Source organism: Rhinolophus sinicus, linkage group LG06, assembly GCF_036562045.2.
Source record: "Rhinolophus sinicus isolate RSC01 linkage group LG06, ASM3656204v1, whole genome shotgun sequence".
In the NCBI taxonomy this organism is placed as follows: Eukaryota; Metazoa; Chordata; class Mammalia; order Chiroptera; family Rhinolophidae; genus Rhinolophus; species Rhinolophus sinicus.
Window position 1 is genome coordinate 12,038,832 of NC_133756.1, and position 20,357 is coordinate 12,059,188.

A 20,357-nucleotide genomic window follows, 5' to 3' on the forward strand; every position below is an offset into this window, starting at 1 on the left:
CTCGATATCATTAGTAATAAGGAAAATGCAAATTAAAAACAATGAGATACCACTTTGCACCCACTAGAAAGGCCAAAAATTGTTCTAAACTGACAACACCACCAAATGTTGGTGAGGATGTGAGCATCTGGAACTCCCTCACGTTGTTGGTGGGAATGTAAAATGGTATTGCCACTTTGCAAAACTGTTTTCCAGTTTCTTATAAAATTAAACACACATTGACCACATGACCAAGAAATTTCACTCCTATAGTTTTTCTCAAGATAAATGAAAATGTATGTTTAGACAAAGTTGCACATGAGTGTTCATAGTTTTATTCACAAGAGGGAAAACACCAAATGATCATCAATCTGATAAACGGGGGTAAATCCATATAATGAAATACAACCTCGCAATACAAATGAATAAACTATAGAAACATGCGAAAACATGGATGAATCTTAACATCTTTTTGCTGAGTGAAAGAAGCTAGACACAGTACATACTGTATGATCCCATTTATACGAAACTCTAATAAAGAAGGCAGATCAGAGGGAAGGGGACTGACTAGGAATCAGCACAAGAGAACCTCCTGGGGTGATGGAAATGTTCTGTGTTTTGTTTGTGGTGGTGGTTACATGAGTGTTTATATTTGTCACAACTCATAGAACTATATTCTTTAAAATGTGTACATTTCATTTGTAAATTTTACCTCCGTTTTTAAAAATCCTGGTTTATTTGACCCCAAAGCTCACACACAGTCTTGAAAGAATTTGAATTCACATCCTTTCCATCTGTTCTTTCTGGTTACAGCAGTATGATTTATCAATGGAAATAAAAAGGAAATTCTGTCTTTTGAGGAACTTAAATTTTAACTACAGTTCAGAACGTGATAGGGTAATTTTAACGAGGGAAATTTTTAAAGATTCTGAAGAGCTCTTTCCTGAATTACCCTCTTCTCAGCTTTCTCACCTAAGTCACTTAAGCCTACCTGAATCACCATGTCCTACAACAAAGGGTTTGGACTAAATCATTTCTGAGTTTTCTTTCAGCACTAAAGTTCACTGATCTCTGAACTTCCAGCTAATCTAATGCAGGATGCATTGAGGCTTTGAAAGGTGGGCAGGATTTTCACTGGTAAACTTGTGAGAATGGCAGTTCAAGCAGAGATTCGATGGGCAAATGTGTTGTTGCTGGAAAGCACAAGCTCTGCTCAGAGAAGAGCAACAGCCCTGCCGTCCAGTGAACGTTAGTGTGTGTGGGAGGGGAGAAAACCTAAAAGGGGTGGATGGAACAAAACTGGGGCAGTGACTAAAAAATCGTACCCAACAGTAGAGTTCTAAAAGTACCTGGGAAAGGGCAGAAGGAAAGCAAACAGGTAATAAATTTAGTCCTTCCCTACGAGTATGTCCCTTTTCTTGATACTTACCTGCAGAAAAAAGGTCCCAGATTTGAAAGATGTTGCAGTCTTATTCGACATCGGTGCTGTATTTGACTTACAGCAGGTCTCCCTAAATGTTGTCCTTGGTCATGTGGAAGAGAACATGAGGACCAGGCTTTCAGAAGGAATCTAGAACAGCATTTCCTACATATGGGCTGTAGAGCAGGACTTCTCTGAGATGTCAATAGATGTTCTCTGAGGGAATTAGAAAAGGTCAAATATAGTTCAATAATGCTGAGTAAACCAAGTAATTATTATTGTTTTATTTTAACTAAAATTTCTTAGAGCCTTTGCTATGCCAACATGCTGTGTGATCTCCAAGAAAAGGATAGACTATAGGGCTATATTTGGTGATAGAACCCATTTTTGATGAAGCATCTCATGGGCCTAGTGTTCTATAGAACACAGTTTGAAAAATAAAGGGAAAAAAAAAAAAAAAATTAAAAATTAAAAAAAAAGAAAAGAAAAATAAAGGGATAGAAATTTCTCTTCCACAGGGTGAAGCTTGAAATTGGCCAACCTACTTCCATTTACGTAACGTTTTTATTCAAGCCATGGCATTAGGCATGAAACCAAGTACAAGATACTATGTTGGGCATTGTGGAAGAGTTAAACATGATAGATACAGCATGGTCCCTGCCCTTAGAGCTCACAGTACAGTAAGAAGTGAAATATGGACACAAATAATCAGCTCATGGTAGAACATACTCACTCAGTTCCATGAGGGAAACACAAGACCTGTGTGAGCCCAGAGAAGGGAGAAAGCTCTGTTGCGTGAGAGTGGATGTTGGGGAGGGGAGCAGGGATGGGCTAGAGGCTTTGTGGCACGTTGAACTCTAAAGGACATAAGATTTGGACACTCAATTGCAGTGACCATTCAAATTCTTTGAATTGGCACCTGTCACTTACAGATCACACAGATTTGAGCAGAAACACCCAGGCCAGGGTTACCTACTTTAATCTGCATATCATTTGGAGGCACTTATCTGCCAGCCCTGGCTGAAAACCAAAGCAACCCTGGACTGCCATGGCTCCTGCTGCCTGGGCAATTGCTCCAGCCAAGAAAGATGAGGAGAACTCGAAGTTACCAAATCCCACTTGGAACTACAAGTTCAGTCGACATGTCACTTGCATCGTAACATCAAGCATTGCAAAACCCAGTCTTGTTGCCGTCACCTTCAGCACGTCACATACGCTTTCTGAGCTTCAGTGTCTTCAATTGCAAAGTAGAGATCCTTCTATTTACTTCATGGAATTTCTCTAGCAGTTAAGTAAACACACACACACACGCACGCGCACACACACACGCACATACACGCACAGAAGCATTTAACCAGAACCACTTTGCACACACTAGGCGTGGGGATTCCGGCAACAGAAGATCAGGGGCTTCCTCTTGATAGTTCCCTCTCAGGAAGAAGCCAAAATGCACTGGACCAAAGGGGCCAGGTGGCTCATGAAGCCTCATGTCCCTGAAAGGAGTCAATGAACTCAGAGGTTTGAGAACATCTGCCTTGAGAGTGATTCTGCCTCCCACCTGGTGCTGACAGGTTTGGTCACTGAAATAGCAGAGCTGCCCAGGTTAACAGAACTACTTGTTTGAATCCATGATGAGCAACAGCTCGTGTTCAGGCCTCCCTTCAGACCTACTGAAATTTCTACATTACCAGGATCACCAGTCTGCCTGGAACTCGGAGCACAGCGAACACAGCGTTCTATGCTCTTTTAGAACACAAAGCTCCCTCCCCTTGGGGCTTCACTTTGCAGCCACTGAGAATCCAAGGCTTTTGCTGACTTACATGTTTCTATGGGCCAACTGCTTCCACAAGAATGGGCTGGAAGCTTAACTCCGGGTCATTTCATGATTAGGGGTTTCTGAAGAGGAGGAATGAGCTGGCTGTTTCCTGAGATGAGAGAGGAGAATTTTTTTTATTTTTATTTTTTACTGTAACCACTTAGAACAGTCTGTGCAGAAACAGAGTTTTGTGCTGGGAGAGAGAACATTTCTGCAATGATGTAGCAGAATCTTTTAAGGATCCTGCCAATGGCTCCTTTACAGGTGTCACACCCCATCTTTGTTGTGGCCAACGCTTTCTGGAGATCAAACATAAGTTCTGATAGAGGTAGCAAGTTCAGAATCCTATGGTAATGTAAGAACTAGGGATAAAAGTCTTCTGTAAGTATAAATACATTCGTTGAGAGAGGGGCGGGACCTATAGTAAACTCATTGCCACCCACCTACAGCTACTTGTTACCAAGCAGAAGAGCAGGCCAGCCAAGATGACTTACCTTCCAATGTCTCATGAGAAATCAGAAGTTTACATTTTTATGATAAATATGTGATTTTTAAATATCTTTAATTTTTTAAAGTATGTGAAGCACCTTTTGGTTATAGAAAGATGGAACAGACCCAGTTGACACTATTTCTCCTGCTAAGCATGGTTAAAAAACCTGGGCAGTATATATAAAACTAACATAAGAAAATTCTGAAAGAGAAGAAGGCAGACTGGCTAGCACCTCAAGACCCAAGGAAAAACTCAGCAATTAGTGCCCTGAGTTTTCTGTTTGCCTGATACCTGTCAGATTGGATACTAGAGAAGCCAGCAAAGCAAAAATGCCGATGAGTACAGACCAAAGCCCCAAGAAAAGCCTACTTTCTCTAGTCAAAGGACCAGGAAAGGAGCAGCCTAGAAAGACAGACAACCTTTAGATAATACTCCCTCTACTCCAGCCCTACCTCTACCCCCATCGAAGATATAATTACAAAATAGACAAAAGACTTGATGAGACATTCTACTGAAGACAATATGTGTGGCAAATAAGCACATGAAATAATGTTCAGCATCACTAGCCATTAGGACAATGTAAATTAATACCATGATGAGATATCACTATACATTTATATGAACAACTAAAATAAAAAATAGTGACAATAACAAATGCTGGTGAGGATGTGGAGAAATTGAATCTCATATATGCAGGTGGGGCTATAAAATGATACCACCACTCTGTAAAATAGTTTGACATTTTCTTTAAAAAATAAGCATACACTTACCATATGATCCAGAAATTGCGGTCCTGGGTATTCCAGGTAGATGAAAACTTAGCTCCACAGGAAAACCCATAGGCAGTTGTGCACAGTAGCTTTATTTGCAATAGCCAAAACCTGCAAACAATCAAAATGTCTCTCAGTTAGGTGAATGGTTAAACAAAGTGTGGTACATCCATATAGAGTGGGTTAAGTGGGGGCCAACCAAAAGATATGTCCATGTCCTAACGCCTGGATCTGTGAAAGTGACCTTATTTGGAAAAAGGGGTTTTGCAGATGTGATTAAATTATGGATCTCCAGATGAGATCATCTTGGATCATCTGAAGGAGAGAAGGAGACACAGACATAGTGGAGAAGTTCATGTTGAGATGGAGGCAGAGGTTGGAGTTATGCAGCCACAAACCAAGGAATGGCTGGAGCCAACAGAAGCTGGAAGGCACAAGGAAGGATTCTCCTCTAGAGCCTTAGGAGGGAGCGTGGCCCCCGGACAGCTTGGTTTAGGATGTCTGGCCTACAGAATGATGAGAAAATAAATTTCTGTTTTAAGTTGCTAGGTGTGTGCTCATTTGTTGTGGCAGCTCTGAGAAACAAATACACCATGGAATACTATGCATCAGTGACAAGGACCAAACTTGATACAGCAACAACTTAGTTGGATCTCAAGGGCTGAGTGACAAAAGCCATCTCTAAAGGTCACATAACTGTATAATTCCAGTTACATAACATTCTTGAAAAGACAAAATTATAGAGCTGGAAAACAGAATAGTGGTTGCCAGGGAATAAGGATGGTGGGGACAGGCGTTACTGTGACTCTAAAGGGGCACCGTGAAGGAGTTCTTTGTGGTGATGGAACAGTTCTGTATCTTGATTGCAATAGTGATTGCCTGAATTGAAAGGTGATAAAATGACACAGAAATACTTATTCACATTGTACAAGTGTAAATTTCCCACTTTGGATATGGTACTATAATTGGTAAAGGGTATATGGGACCTTCTTGTACTCTCTTTGCAACTTCCTGTGAATCTATAATTATTTCAAAATAACAAATTTAAAAAAAAAGTTTTAGAGCATCAGGGAGCTTTTTGGGGTGGTGGACATGTTCTGTGTTTTGATTGTGGTAGTGGTTATATGGGTGAATACAGTTCTCAAAACTCATCTAATCAGACTCTCAACATAGGTGCATGTTATTGCATGTAAACTACACCTCAAGGAAGTTGGGGTTTTTTAAATCAAAGCACCAAAAGTATGTGGAACAAACAAAATACATCAGTTTTCAGCTGGAGTTTTTCTAGGCCAGACACTGGAATATTCTACCTGTTGCCACCCAGTACCCTACAAATCAATACAGATTACTCAGCACTTCAATGCAAGGGTTCCCTTGCCTCCCCAACATTTTACAGAGAATAGAAAGAGATAAATGTTTATCAAATGAAGGTGAATAGAAGTCTGTTGTAGAGGAGATAGCAACTCTGGCCTCCAGCCTAATGACAATTCAGATTGCCTCTTGCTAACCTATCTGGAGCCATTCCTCTCCTTGTGGTCCAAGGAGTAAGCACGCACAGCCAGCCAGCCTAGGTTATATTCTCTCGGTCCTAGTGAGTAAATGCTCCAGGACATCAGAGAAGGAAGTTTGGACCAGGGGTGATTACTCAGTGTATCATTTGGATTGCTATTTCTCTTTCTATGCCTATTAGACCGAGCTGGAGGACAAGACTTTCCTATGATGTTCTAACCCTCTGTCCTTGCACTGAACCCAGTAGCCACTCAAGAATCCTTTGCTACTGATTAAATGTAATGCCATTTGTTCAGGGAAATACACAGCTATTTATGATACGAAGGGAAGTTCAGATTTAAGAACAAATTGATAAATGGACTTGTTTCATGTGCTGAAGACAGTGGAAAAGACACTTAAATGGGAGCCTTTCCCATCGCAGACCAACCTACTTAATTAGCTTCAGGCCACTTTAGTAGCCAAAGACCACTTCTAGGAATAAGCCTAAAGTAATAGCATATGTTCATAAAAATGCATGTAGAAGGATTTTTGTTGTAGCATTGTTTAGATTTAACAAATGGGAAAAAATCAAAATGTCAAAGAGGAAATAGCAAAATTGATTATGGAATATCCCAAAGTCGTACTAAATAGTCATAAAAAAAGGAGAGGCAGACCTTGAAAAAGTTCTATATGAAAAGAAAATGCAAGGCATCTAAAATAACAAACAAAAATATGATTGGCAAAAGATTGAAAAACAGAAAAAAATGCAAGTTTCACAGTTCAGGTAATATACCGTGTATCCCTGAAAATAAGACTGAACCGGAAAATAAACAAACCCTCGCATGATTTTTCAGAATGACATCCCCTAAACATAAGCCCTAATGCATGTTTTGGAGCAAAAATAAATATAAGACCCGGTCTTATTTTCGGGGAAATTACACACACACACACACACATGCACACACAGAGGGTGCCAAAAAAATGTATACACGTTTTAAGAAAGAAAAAAACTGTATTAAAATTACACTGATGATAACCACTTTGAGCAATTCTCATAATTGCAGAAGTCAAATGTGACTTGTATTTATCTTTTGTTATCGGTATATGTTGAGTATTACAATTTCAACAGTTTTTTTCTTTCTTAAAATGTGTATACATTTTTGGCACTATATATGTATATGCATATATATGTACATATGTATATTTTACACACCCACAAACATTTTCTTTTAAAATGAAATTATATAAATATACATGAAATTAGGAAAATGTCTGGGTGATACACAATAACTCTTTGACAGTAATTGCTAACTTTTGACAGTAATCTGGGATTAGAGGCAAATATTTACTTTTTACTTTAGAGATTTAGTTAAGAAGCAGCAGGGTTAAATAAAACCCTCTTAGGCCCATGAAATATGCTCACTCTGACTCATGAGTAGTGCAGAGTAAAACGGACTGGGATTTTGTTTTTCACCTATCAGACTATCAGGAACCAAAAGTTTTGGTAATATTGTTTGGGCCTGAATATGGCAAGCAGATCTTCTCACACATTTCAGAAGGGAGTATAAATTGGCATAACCACTATCTGGGCAATTTAGCAATACCTATGAAAATTATAAGTTCATACACCTTTTGATTCAAGAATTTCACTTCTAGAAATTTAGATTTCAGATATGACTTATCTGTGAGACTTGACATTTATACAAGATTATTCATGGCAGCATTGTCATAGCAAAACATTTGAAATCACCTAAAAGTCTATCAATAGGGTACTAGTGAAATGAATTCTGATATATCCATATACTGGAATCATATACAGTTGTTTGTAAAAAATAAAGTAGCTGTTTATGTGTTTTTCTCTGAATTGATTATTGTGGTCAAGAAATGCATGGTCTTGATTGGTTTAGGCTTAGCTGAGAAGATCCCTCCCACTGGGTTCGGAAAGAATGCTGGACCTTTGTCTTTTTCCTATAACAAAACCTTAACTTGGGCCAGTTCTGGGCTCTTGGTCCCTGCCTTGTACTCTTGTCTGATTTCATCTCAGCGCTTTGATCAGCCCTCTCAGGGGCCAGAGTTCATTCATTCATTCAATAAATATTTATTGTGCATTATTATGTGCTCGATACTATTATGGGAACTGGGGTATAGCAGTGACCAAACAAGCACGATTCTTGCCTTCATAAACCTATGCATTCTCTCTTGGAACCAACCCCCATGGCTGAGCCCAGTGTTCCGCTGCTTATGTCCACAGTCCATTGCCCACATGAGGAAAGATCTGCAAAGTATCTAGCTCAGCTCCTGAATCTAAAAGACAGTGTGGCATCATAGAATGAGGTGAGTTTTGGGAACTTACAGACTTGGGCAACTCTTCCCTATGGCCCTTACCAACGACGAGAACTTGCACAAGACACTTATCCTTTCTGAGCCTTATCTGTAAAATGGGATGATGACAGCCCATCCCTTGTGGGGTTGTAAGGACTGAATAGACCCCTGATATGTGTGAAGCATGTAGCATCGTGCCTACACAATAGGGGTTCTACACGCGGTATTTGTTTGGGTTTTATATGTCAGAACCAGAGGGCTTGGAAGGGAAAGTGACTCTGCCTCCAGGAACTGGGACAAGAGAATAGAAGAGTGTAAGGAAAAGGAGGCTCTAAGCAGCAGGAGCACAGAACTGAGAGGGCGGAGAAGTGGCAGATGGTGGGCAGCAGCCCCTGCCAGGATCATCTCTGGTCTGGGGAGCCTGAGAGTGACAAGCAGAGAGAAGAGTGGGCAGCAGGGCTGAGGCCACACGTAGGTCGCAGGATTCCAGATGGCAGAGGGACAGGGGCTGTGGAAGGCTGGAACACAGGCGCAGACCCTGCTGCCACCAAGTCCCCAGGTCCACCCCATCACCGCTTAGCCTTCCTCTCCTCTCCAGCGGCCCCCGCCACCTCTTCAGGAACCTCACCCCAGCCCTGATCCATTCTTGCCAACCTCTTCCTCTCTCCTACTACTTTCAGATGAGTATGCGAACATCGCCAAATCTTTCCCTGCTTAAAAGCAAACAAGCAAACCAGCTCCCGTCCGCATCCCACATGACCACCCTCTCATTTCTCCTTCGCCTTCACTGCCAAACTTCTCCATCTCCTTCCCACTCCTCACCTCACTCCAGCCTGGCTTCCACCCCCCAGGGCCCGCTGACCGTGCTCGTGTCCAATCACCAATAACAAGAAAGGACTTACTGTGCATGCTGGTGCCGGCCCTCTTGCCTCTAGTCTGCAAATGTGAAATTGGAGAGAGAGCTGGTTTCCTCGTAGGGCCCCTCGGTGCCTCCTCTATAATTAGAAACAGTATAATGAGAAAGAACATTTGCGCTGCATTTCATGTCACAAAGGGACTGAACTTGTCCCCTGCTCAGAGCCCGTTAGTGGTTTCCCAGTCACACTGAGAATAATTCCCAACTGCCTCGTAGGAGGCCATGCAGGGCCCGGCGCCTGCCCTTCTCTCTAACCAGCCTCATCAACCACGCCACCCACTCACCCTCACTCCTTTCTGTCCCTACTGGCTCTCCTCAAACACACACGACTGATTCTTGCCGTTCCTGCCTCCGCACTTTTGCACTTACTATTTTTCTTGCCTGAAATGTTTCTTCCTCTACGCTGTCCAATATGGAAGCTACTAGCCACGTGTGACTACTGAGTACCTGAAATGTGGCTCCCCAAACTGAGATGTGCCACAAGTGTAAAATGCACACGGAACATTGAGGGCTTAGTTCACAAAAAAGAGAATTTAAAATACCTAATTAATGGCTTTGCTGAATATGCTGAGTACTGCTTATATATTGAAATGATAACATTTTGGGTATGTTATTAGGCTGGTGCAAAAGTAATTGCAGTTTACAAGGTTTAAAACAACTGCAAAAACCGCAATTACTTTTGCACCAACCTAATGTGAACTATATTATTGAAATATATTACTGAAATTAATTTCACCTGTTGCTTTTTACTTTTTTTTTTAAAAAAAAAGAATAGACTTTATTTTTTAGAAAAGTTTTAGGTTCACCGCAAATTTGAATGGAAAATACAGAGTTCCCATATATGAGTACCTCCCACCCCCATAAATGCACAACTTCCCCTGCTATCAACATCCCGCATCACAGTAGTACATTGTTTTTATTATCGATGAACTCACATTAATTCATCATTATCATGCAAAGTCCACAGTTTATATTAAGGTTCGCTGTTGGCATTGTACGTTCTGTGGGTTTTGACAAATGTATAGTGACATATAACCACTATACAGAGCAGTTTGTTTCACTGCCCTAAAAATCCTAGTCATCCCTCTCTCCCCCATAATCCCTGGCAACTATTGATCTTTGTTTCTTTCTTTTTCAATGTAGCTATCAGAAAATTTAAAAGCACACACGTGGGCGCATTATGTTTCAATTGGATAGCATTGCTGTAGAGGTGCACAGGGCTGCTTTCTTCCTCTGCTCAGGTCTCTGCTTAAATACCACCCGCTCCGTGAGGCTTTCCCTAACCACCCTACCCTATTTAAAATAGTAGCTCCCACTGTCCTGTTTTCCTTTCTACTTTATTCTTCTTCCTAACATTTATTCATAATTGCAATACAAGGCAAATTTAGTTATTTGTTTAATGTCTGTCTCCTCTATTAGAATTTAAGCTTTAGGAGGACAGATCCTTCTTCTGTCTTGTTTATTACTGTATCCTCAGCTCCTCTAACAGTATTTGGTACATACCGTGTTTCCCCGAAAATAAGACCTAGCCGGACAATCAGCTCTAACGCATCTTTTGGAGCAAAAATTAATATAAGACTAGGTCTTACATTATATTATATTACATAAGACCAGGTCTTACAGTAAAATAAGACTGGGTATATATTATATTATATTATACTATATTATATTATAGACCAGGTCTTATATTATAGGAAAATAAGACTGGGTCCTATATTAATTTTTGCTCCAAAATATGCATTAAAGCTGATTGTCCGGCTAGGTCTTATTTTCAGGGAAACATGGTAGTGGTCTCCCAATGAGTACTTGTTTAATTAATTAGTAAATTTCAATGTCACTAAATCAAAAGGTCTCTTGAATTAAGTTACTGGAATGACAATGATGACAACAAAAAGAAAAGCATCAGTAAAAGTGCCTTCCTTACTCTCTTGGGAGTCAGGAATCTTCTTTATCAATCTTCCTTATGTCTCTCTGGTCTGAAGTGGTCCCATGTTCATGCCCAAACCAATCACTGTGGCCAGAGGAAAAGCCCATTACTGACTGGCTTAGGCAATGTCGTTTTCATTCTTTTTCGTGCTCAACTTTTCAGCCATTTCCTTCCTGTTGAAGGTTGCCTCTCCATTGTCCCATGACATCCTCCTAGTTTTCCTCCTACCTCTCTGAGTTCTTCTCTCCCACCTACCCCTTAACTGTTGGTACAACTCAGGGCTCTGTCCTCTCCTTTCCTCACTCTTTGCACTTGCCCTGGGTGAGCTCAATATGGGTCTACTTTCTGTCCTTATGTAGACAACTCCCAAATCTATTTCCAGCCCTGTCCTTTCTCCTGAGCTCCAGACCTAAATATCTCCATTGGTAGCCCAAGGGCACTTCAAAGGGAATATGTCTAAAAATGAACACAGCATCTTTCTCCCAAACCTGTACCTTCTATATAACCTTAGAGAATGATACCACTAATCTGCCTGAGACAGAAATCTGGAAGGCATTCTTGGCACCTCTTCTCCGTCACCCTTCACATCATCCTTAAGTCCTGCTGATGCTCTTCTAAATGTCTTTGACTCTTTGCACGTCTCCCATCTTCATCACTATCACTCTTGTCCAAGATCTTGGCCCATCTTGTAAGGACAAGTTTAAATGTCTTCCAACTGGCACTTATCACTGGCTTTCTCACACTCAATTTAGCCTCTTTGTAGTCTATTCTCACAGTACCCAGAGTGAGTTATTCTAGAATGCATATTGGATTAAGTATCTTCCCTGGCAGAAAAAAAAAAGTATCTTCACTGTTTAAAATGTTAAAACGGCCATCATCAAAAAGATAAGAGATAACAAATTCTGGCATGGATGTGGAGAAAAGGGAACCCTTGGGCACTGTGGGTAGGAATATAAATTAGTGTAGCCATTATGGGAAACAGTATGGAAGTTCCCCCAAAAATTAAAAATAGAACTACCACATGATCCAGCAATCCCACTTCTGGTCACATATACAAAGGAAATGAAAACAGGATATTGAAGTGATATCTTCACTCCCATGCTCATTGCAGCATTATTCACAATAGCCAAAATATGGAAACAACCTACATGTGCATCAACAGATGAATGGATAAGGAAGATGTGATATGTGTGTGTGTGTGTGTGTGTGTGTGTGTGTGTGTGTGTAAAATTCAGTCATAAGGGCATTATGCTACGTTGAAATATAAGCCAGAGAAAGAAAAATAGTATCATTTATATGTGGACTCTAAAAAAAAAGGTCAAACTCATAGAAACAGAAAGTAGAAAAGTGGTTGCCAGGGTCTGGGGCATGGAGGAAATAGAAAGAGATTGGTAAAAGGGTGCCAACTTTTAGCTACAAGATGAATAAGGTCTCAGAATCTAACGTAATACATGATGACTATAGTTGATAACACTGTGTTGTATAATTGAGATTCTCTAAAGGAGTAGAACTTACATGTTTTCACCAATAAATAAATAAATAAATAAAGTGATGGATGTGTTAATTAACCCAACGGTAGGAATTCTTTTACAATGTATACATATGTTAAATCACCATGACGTACACTATAAATATCTCACAATTTTATTTGCCAATTATACCTCAACAAAGCTGGGGGCTTTGTAAAGCCTTCAATGGCTTTACATGGAACTTGGGAGAACCCAGCATTCTCCATTACCTCTCCTATTTCTCCAGCCTCATTTTGGTCAACTTACCTCCTAGCACTCTTCATGCCAATTATTTTAAACTTCTTTCAATCTCTTGAGCCTCCTATACTCTCAAGTTCAGGACTTTGTATATACTGATCTCTGCTGTTAAGTCTCTCTCTGCTGACCTCACTTCATTGATTGATTGATTGATTGATCCATTCATTCATTCACTCATTCAAGTTTTCATTCATTCAACAAGTATCCTCTGAAAGCTAAACCATGTGCCAGGCACTGTAGGGATACAGCAGTGAACAGCACAGATAGGGCCTTCACTCTCGTGAAGCATCTGGCAGAGGAGATAGGAAATAAACAAGTAAATACATACACAGAATGATGACAAAATGGTAAATGTTATGAGGAAAATAAAACAAGGTTTAAAGGAGGTGGCAACTTTAGATAGGTGGTCAAAAAAGGCCTGTTTGAGTAGGTGACTTTTAAGCTGAGTCTTGGATGATGAAAAAGGCACCAATTGTGCAAAGATTTTAGGGAGAGGAGTTCCAGGCAGCCACAATAGCTTTGCAAAGCCCTAAGATGGGTATGAGATTCATTTATTAAAGGAACAGAAAGAAGGTCTGATTTTTTGGAATCCCATAACCAAGCGGTCTTGAGATTAGGTCGAAGCAAGGGTCAGATCATGTAGAGCACATAGACCATTATAAGGAGTTTGTATTTTATTCCAAGTGAAAAATAGAACTGTGTGTGAGGTGACATGACATGATTTATGTTTAAAAATATTCACTCTTGGCTGCTTCATGGGTTGAAATGGGGTGGGATCAAGGGTGGAAACAGGGAGACCAGTCAGAAGGCTAGTGCAGTTGTCCAGATGAGCAATGGATTAAAGTAGCAATAGAAAAATGGAAGAAGCGGTTGAATTCAGGATACATTCCGGAGGCACTTTGCAGACCTTGCTAATGGGGACGAAGGGAATCAGAGAAAGAAAAATCAAGAATAACTACTATAGGGCCGGCCCGGTGGCTCAGGCGGTTAGAGCTCCATGCTCCTAACTCCGAAGGCTGCCAGTTCGATTCCCACATGGGCCAGTGGACTCTCAACCACAGGGTTGCCAGTTCAATTCCTTGAGTCCCGCAAGGGATGGTGGGAAGCGCCCCCTGCAACTAGCAATGGCAACTGGATCTGGAGCTGAGAAGCGCCCTCCACAACTAATACTGAAAGGACAACTCGACTTGGAAAAAAAAGTCCTGGAAGTACACACTGTTCCCCAATAAAGTCCTATTCCACTTTCCCAATAATAAAAAAAAAAATCTTAAAAAAAAAAAAAAGAATAACTACTAGATCTTTGACTTGAGTAAATGGGTAGGTAGTGAAGCCATTTTCTGAGATGGTGAAGACTGGGAGAGGAACAGTTTTATGAGTAGTAGGGAGCCAATATCAAGAGTGCTACGTGGGACATTCTGAGTTTGAGCTGCCTCTTAGACATCCAGGTGGGGATGGGGAAGTCAAGGAGGCAGTTGGATAGAGTCTGGAGGTCAGAGGAGAGAGATGAGAGCTGGAGACACAAATGGGTTACTAGTCTGGATCTCATCAGTGTGTGGATAGGAGGAATAATCAGAGAAAGGTGAGAGGAAAAATGTTCTAGGCAGAGCTTAGAAATCTTTAAGGTCCCTTACAGTTTGGGGATTCTGTGCTCTTTCCTCTGGATAGCCTCATCTTCACAGGGCTCTAGCCTCTACCCATGCTCGCGTTTCACCTTCACCGTCACTTGGACACCAGTCTGATTCTAGATGGTCCAGAGGAACAAGTTGAGATAGAGGACAATAGTGGAAGGAAAAGCCAGTATAGAACAGTAAAACTTTTCCATGAAGACAGAGAACTATAAGTTTCTATTTAAGCAAGGACCTCGAAAGACAAGCCCTGGTGAAATTACCTGTGGCCTCAAGATTCTAGGAAGTGTCCCTCTACTTTTTTGTGCTCCCTCCCAGGGTACCTTGTAATGATTCCAACTCAGAAGGAATCAGCGGAAGTATAATTGCCCTTTTGCTTGTCTATCTCCCCACCTAGACTGTGAGCAGCATGAGGACAGGGGCCATACCTGATTCATTTTTGAGCCAGTAGCACAAAGCTCAGCGCATGGCACTGAGTCGATGCTTAATTAGTGTTTGCTAAATATCGGATGGGTTAGAGAGTGAGTGTCATTCTCCTATTGTGGCTGGAAAGCTGGGGGCCCAAGCAGCAGTCTGGGGGCCTAGTTTAGGACTCCAAATAGGCACATGGGTAAGAAGTTTTGGCACCTCTCCAAGGAGAGAACTCTGTTCAGGTGTTTGAGGTGTGAAATTCTAAAGTCACTAACTTTTGGAAGGAATTAGCAGAGAACTTCAGTTGGTGAAATGGGGGACAGTAGAGAAGAAGACCAATGAGACCCAGAGGACATTGTAGAAAGGAATAATTTTCAAGTGCCTGCCCCCTCTACCATCCTGTGACTCCTCAAGGACAAAGACCTGCCTGGATTCACTTCTGTGTTCCCAACAGAACCCAGTACAGTCCCCGGCACATAATATTCCTCAGTAAAAGATGGCTGAAATGAATCGAAGCCCAGTAGCACAAGGTTAGTGGCTGGCTGCCAGCTGCAGAAAGCTTGGCACATCTCGGCCTCAGCTTGATCCCAGAGTAGCACTGCTGGAGCTAGAGCTCCTGGGAGACACAGCTGAATGTCCTAAGTCCGGAAGCTTCCAGAAGCTTCTGTTCTCACAGCCACAGCATGAATAATTCAGGACAGGATTGGTGGTCAGATCTGGGAAGGACATTGAGGTTGAAAAAGACAGAAATACTTAGATGCTCTCTAGTCAGAGAGGCTGACACTTCAGCTTCCTAGGTGATTTGATTGTCCTCCCCCATAAGCTCTCCCCAGCTGGCTGAGTCTACTAAGTCCCTGCCCAGAGATCCTGGCCCCTGTGGAGACTCAGTCCCACACCCAGACTCCCCACATTCTTCCTATGTTTTCAACTTATCTCCCCCCTCAGCACCCATGCTCCTCTCTTACCAGGGAAGGGCTTTTGCACCCATTTCTGAGCTGTAAATAATTCCTTTATTGCCTTTTCAGCTTTCTGCCTCAAGGTCTCTCAGCCCACCCCCTTAGGAACTTCAGGATCAGGTCGCACAATTCTCCCAGGCTGAAGCCTTTGCAGGCTTCTGTGGAGCAATGTCCCACACAGGCACTACTGGCCTAAGGACAGTTTAGGTTACAATTATGGACCCCTGACCTTTCTCTGGAAATCTCAGAGATATCTGTGGTCCAAGGAAAAGAAACTTCAGCGAAATCAAAGGACTTGGGTTCTTTGCCTTGGCTTCAGACAGTGAGAGTGACAATTACAGCATGCGGTTTGGAGACAGGCTCGGGCTCTAACCCAAGCCTCAACACTAGTTTGCTTTGTGGGCTTCAGTAAGTCATTTGACCTCTCAAAGTCTCTGTTCCCTTATTTGTAAAATGAGGATAAAAAAGGACCTACTGCACTGGGTTATGGGGAGGATTTAACTGGATAATAAACACAAAATGCCCAGGGCATTGCCTAGTGTGCAGTTGGAGTTTAGTAAATGGTGGTTCCTTCCCCCAGGGAGAATGTAGGCAAACACAGGTTTCAGAGGGTGGATATCATTCCTTCCCATCTCCACTGTCCATTCCTGGGATGAGAGCTTCATTACCTTTGCTGGGATTATTGCAATAGTCTCCTGGCATAACCATCGCACCCATCTTGTATCTGTCCTTGGGTTACCTCCACTTTTCTGCTTTCCACCTTCCTTGACTGCTCATAACCATATAATTTAGACCAAATTTCTTAGTTTGAAGTTCAAGGGCTTCTGTAAGTTGGTCCAACCCACATTTTCCCAGCAGTTACAGTGAAAAAAACAAACACAGGATGTGGAATCTGAAGACATGGATTCTTCCAGTCCTAGATTGGCTGCTTCCCAGATGACTGAGTTAACCATCTAATCTCACTTTCTACATCCAGAAATTGAAGATCATAATATTGCCTCATGGGATGCCTTATGATTTCTTACTGTCTATCTTTACTAAGCCCAGTGGATGCATCTTTCTCATCGTTGTATCCTTAGCACCGAGCACAGGACCTGGCACACGTGGTAGGTGTTCAGTATATATTGAAGATGAACAGGGTTGTGAGAATTCGGTATGGCATGGCCCAGGTGAAACACCTGGCACAGTCCCCAATGGTAGGTTACTTGTGGGCTGGGGTGGCTTTAGGCAAACACCCTTCCTTCTCTGGGCATATTCAATCATCTGTACTATGAGAAAATAAAAGGCAATCCTGGTTATTTTCTGTATTACTATGCGTAGCATGCAGAAAGAGTTCAATACATGTTTTCTCAGTGGATGAAGCCTCTTCCAAGGCTCTGAATGGGGTTGGTGCTGTCTAAACAGGAGTCTGAGTTCCTTCCTGTGGCCGGCCGGGTTCCCCTCTATCCTTTACCCCGCAGGGAAAATGGGGCCTCCTTCTGGTCCCTCCTACATTCAGTTCCCAAAGCCAGGAGGGGACGTGGACCCGCAGGTCGCTCACCCAGAGCGCAAGCAGAGGCTCCAGGAGCGGGGACACAATGAGGGTTTAGGGCAAAGAGTGGGCAGGCAGGGGAATGGGCTGTTCCAGAACCAGGTCCCGGTCTGAGAGATAGCCCGAGAGCCTGGGAAAACGAGTCGGGGAGCGGCGGTGAGGAGCTTCAAGGGGGCGGGACGGGTGAACCAGGCCAGGGTCAGCGAGCGGCCGCGGGGCCCGGGTGGACAGGGAGCCGGAGCAGAGGGCGGGGAATGTGGGGGCGTGAGTTGGCCCTGGGACACCCGCCGCCGCAGGGGAGGAGCTGAGGGGGGAGGGACCGAGAGACAGGGTTCGGGGGCAGCAAAACGACCGGGGTTCAGTGTGGAGAGGGCACAGGGCAGCCGCCTGATGGGCGCGCGGGGAGCGCGGAAGCAGACGCGGGTGGGGTTCAGGGCGGAGGGAGCGCGCATCGGGGGGCGGGGGGCGGCGTCGGCGCCGGGGGTGGGGGAGCGGGTTGAGCGGCTGCGCGGGCTCCGCTTCAGCCGCTGCCGCTAGGGCGCGGGGGGCGGGGGGCTCGGTACCTCAGCTCGGCCATTGTGGGAGCCGCTCCCCTCAGCTCCTCTGCGCTCCCCTCCACTGTGCTCCAGACCGGGGCGCGCCTCGCAGCCGCCGCCTTTGCTGCTGCCGCCCGCCGGTCTTCCCCTCCTCCGGCTCCCAGGGTAAGGCGCGGGGCGCGGGGCGCGGGGCTGGATGCAGGCTCCTGCCTGATTGCACCCGGTGCGCGGCGGCGGCGGGGCGCGTGCTTGATCGCGCGGGGCGGCCGCGCCCGAGTCCGGGCAGCCCGCGGCAAAGGGAAGGCGGCTTGACAGGCTCGGGCGTCGCGGCCATCCCGGCCTCTCACCTGCAGCGCCAGTGGCCGGCGTCCGGCATCGCCGAGCGCACGGAGCTGGGGTTTCCCTTCGGCCGGCACTGCCGGGGCCAAAGGGAGGCGTGTTCTCCGGCAAAATGGGACACCGAGCCCTCCCAGGTCCGGAGAGGGCCAGGAGGGTAAGGTCGCTTCCCGGCCCCAGGTCTCGGCCCCTGGCCCGGTTGTCTGCTGGGTCCCTAGTCGCGCGTCCGCATGGCGCGGCCCCGCTCTTTGTCAGCCGCGCGCGGCGGGCACGCGAACCCACCCGTGTCACCCCTGGCTCGCGGCGCGCCCTATTCCCGCTGTGGGGAAGGGGATGGAGGCGAGCTGGGGGGGAAGGGCCGCAGCGGGAGAACTCCAGGTGAAGTGCGGGTCGCGGACCCCGCGTGCGGCCTTCGTAGTGGGTTGGGGGCGTGGGCGCGCGCTTCTGTGAATCCGGGATTGATGGAGTGACTAAGGTGACCGAGGGGTGGGGCGAGAACCCCGAGGTCAAACAGGTGTTTGTGGGGGTCGGGAGACTGACCAGGGTATAGCTGGGCACGGGAGGTTTCTCCCGGAGAAGGCCTTGGATGAACGGGCCTTTGTAGTAAAATAGGGCGTCTTGGGGAGGAATAGGCGGTTCTGGGAAGAAGCAGGTGGTCTGAAAGGAGGGGCGTTTCCTGCCCAGGGCTGAGGGTAGAGATGGAAGGACAGCCTAAATTTCCCCGAGGTGGGGCAGTCACTTCAGCACCGGACCTGCTATAAGAGGTGGGAGGTGGCACCAGAAGGTAATTGGGGGAGGGAGTAAATGCTGGGATAAAGAGCAAAGCTGTGCCAGGACCTGGGTCCTTTCCTTTCTGCCTTCTGTGGCTGGATTTCTTTTGGATGTTCCATGGGAAGGGGGTCCACATGCTACTGGCCAGGAGGTGCCCTGGCAGGGCTGTTCTGTCTGTCCAAGGCTGTCTAGAGGCCTACTACACTGTTTGATGTTTCTTTTGTTATCTGTTCCCGTTCTGTGCCTGTGGTGGGGATCTGCCTATGACCCAGGAGGCTGTCTCTGCCTTTTGCTGCCTTCAGGCTAAGATTCCCAGAATCCAGGAGGAGCTGTGCCCAGAGACCCTTAGTGTCCAGTCATTTAGGCCACCTCACTGTCTCCTACAGCTCTGCGTGCAGGTGTTTCCCATAAGGGAAAGCCGATGGTCTCTAGAGCTACAGTGAGAACTGGTTATTTGGGCTGGATATGGGGCCTTCAGGGAGGCTGGTAGCTGAAGGCATGTACCATCCGAGCTCCAAGGGAGCCGTTGGGGTGGTGCGCCATGTGTAGCAGATGGTTCTGGGAAGTAAGCTTGGCCTGACTGAGGGAAGGCTGCCCAGTCTGGCTGGTGGAGCCCAGCTGGCCCCAGAATGATTGTGTTTCCACTCAGATCATTCCACTAGCTAAACTGACCAGAAAAACTGACTTTCTGTACCGCCTCCCCCATTCCCCATCCCATGCTGTGCTATTTATTCCTACAGCCCTTAGAATAAGCAAATAGGCACTTTAATGCCTATTGTGTGCCATGCATGGCACCAGCTAGTTTTACATTTGCATTTCACTATGTTCTTAAAACATCATCTAAGGTGAAATGTTACCCCCATTAGCAGATGAGGAAACTGAGTCTCAGAGAGATTAAGTAACTTGCCCCAGATCCCACCAATTGTAAGTGGCCAAACCAGAATTTACTTTCAGGTCTGTCTTGCTTCACGTTTAGAACTTTTTCTAACATATCTGTCGGAGACAGAATGGGAGAAATAAAGAATTTCTGCCTATTCTAGTTCATGTTTTGTTTCATGTCTACCATTGAGATCATGCTTTAGTTTTTTGAAAATATTTCCCATCTGTTGCCCTATTTTATCCTTATACGATTCCTGGGAGGTAAGTAGAACAGAAATGTAATAATAGATGCTATTTATTGAATGCTTATTGGACACCGGGTACTGTTAAGCACTTTACCTGCAGGATCTCATTTATTCCTTGCAAACAACCCTGTCAGGTTAGGTGCTACCATCACCCCCATTTTATAGATGAGGAT

The 20,357-nt window shown here is 44.5% G+C and overlaps 1 protein-coding gene and 1 long non-coding RNA gene across 14 annotated transcripts in view; one reads left to right on the plus strand and one right to left on the minus strand.

Moving 5' to 3' along the window:
- Nucleotides 1-291: 291 nt before the first annotated feature.
- Nucleotides 292-19,603, minus strand: LOC109444877 (uncharacterized). Its single transcript, XR_012497134.1, has 5 exons — nucleotides 19,565-19,603; nucleotides 17,981-19,000; nucleotides 9,188-9,280; nucleotides 4,476-4,586; nucleotides 292-1,615 (listed from the first exon to the last, which is right to left on the minus strand). It is a non-coding gene; the product is annotated as an uncharacterized LOC109444877 (long non-coding RNA).
- The window catches only part of MACF1 (microtubule actin crosslinking factor 1), a 311,434-nt gene continuing 309,143 nt past the window's right edge, over nucleotides 18,067-20,357 (plus strand). For all 13 annotated transcript variants that reach the window (XM_074334445.1, XM_074334456.1, XM_074334436.1 and 10 more), the window contains exon 1: nucleotides 18,067-18,118. The gene's annotated coding sequence lies outside the window, so the exon portion shown is untranslated. The remainder of the gene's footprint in view (nucleotides 18,119-20,357) is intronic.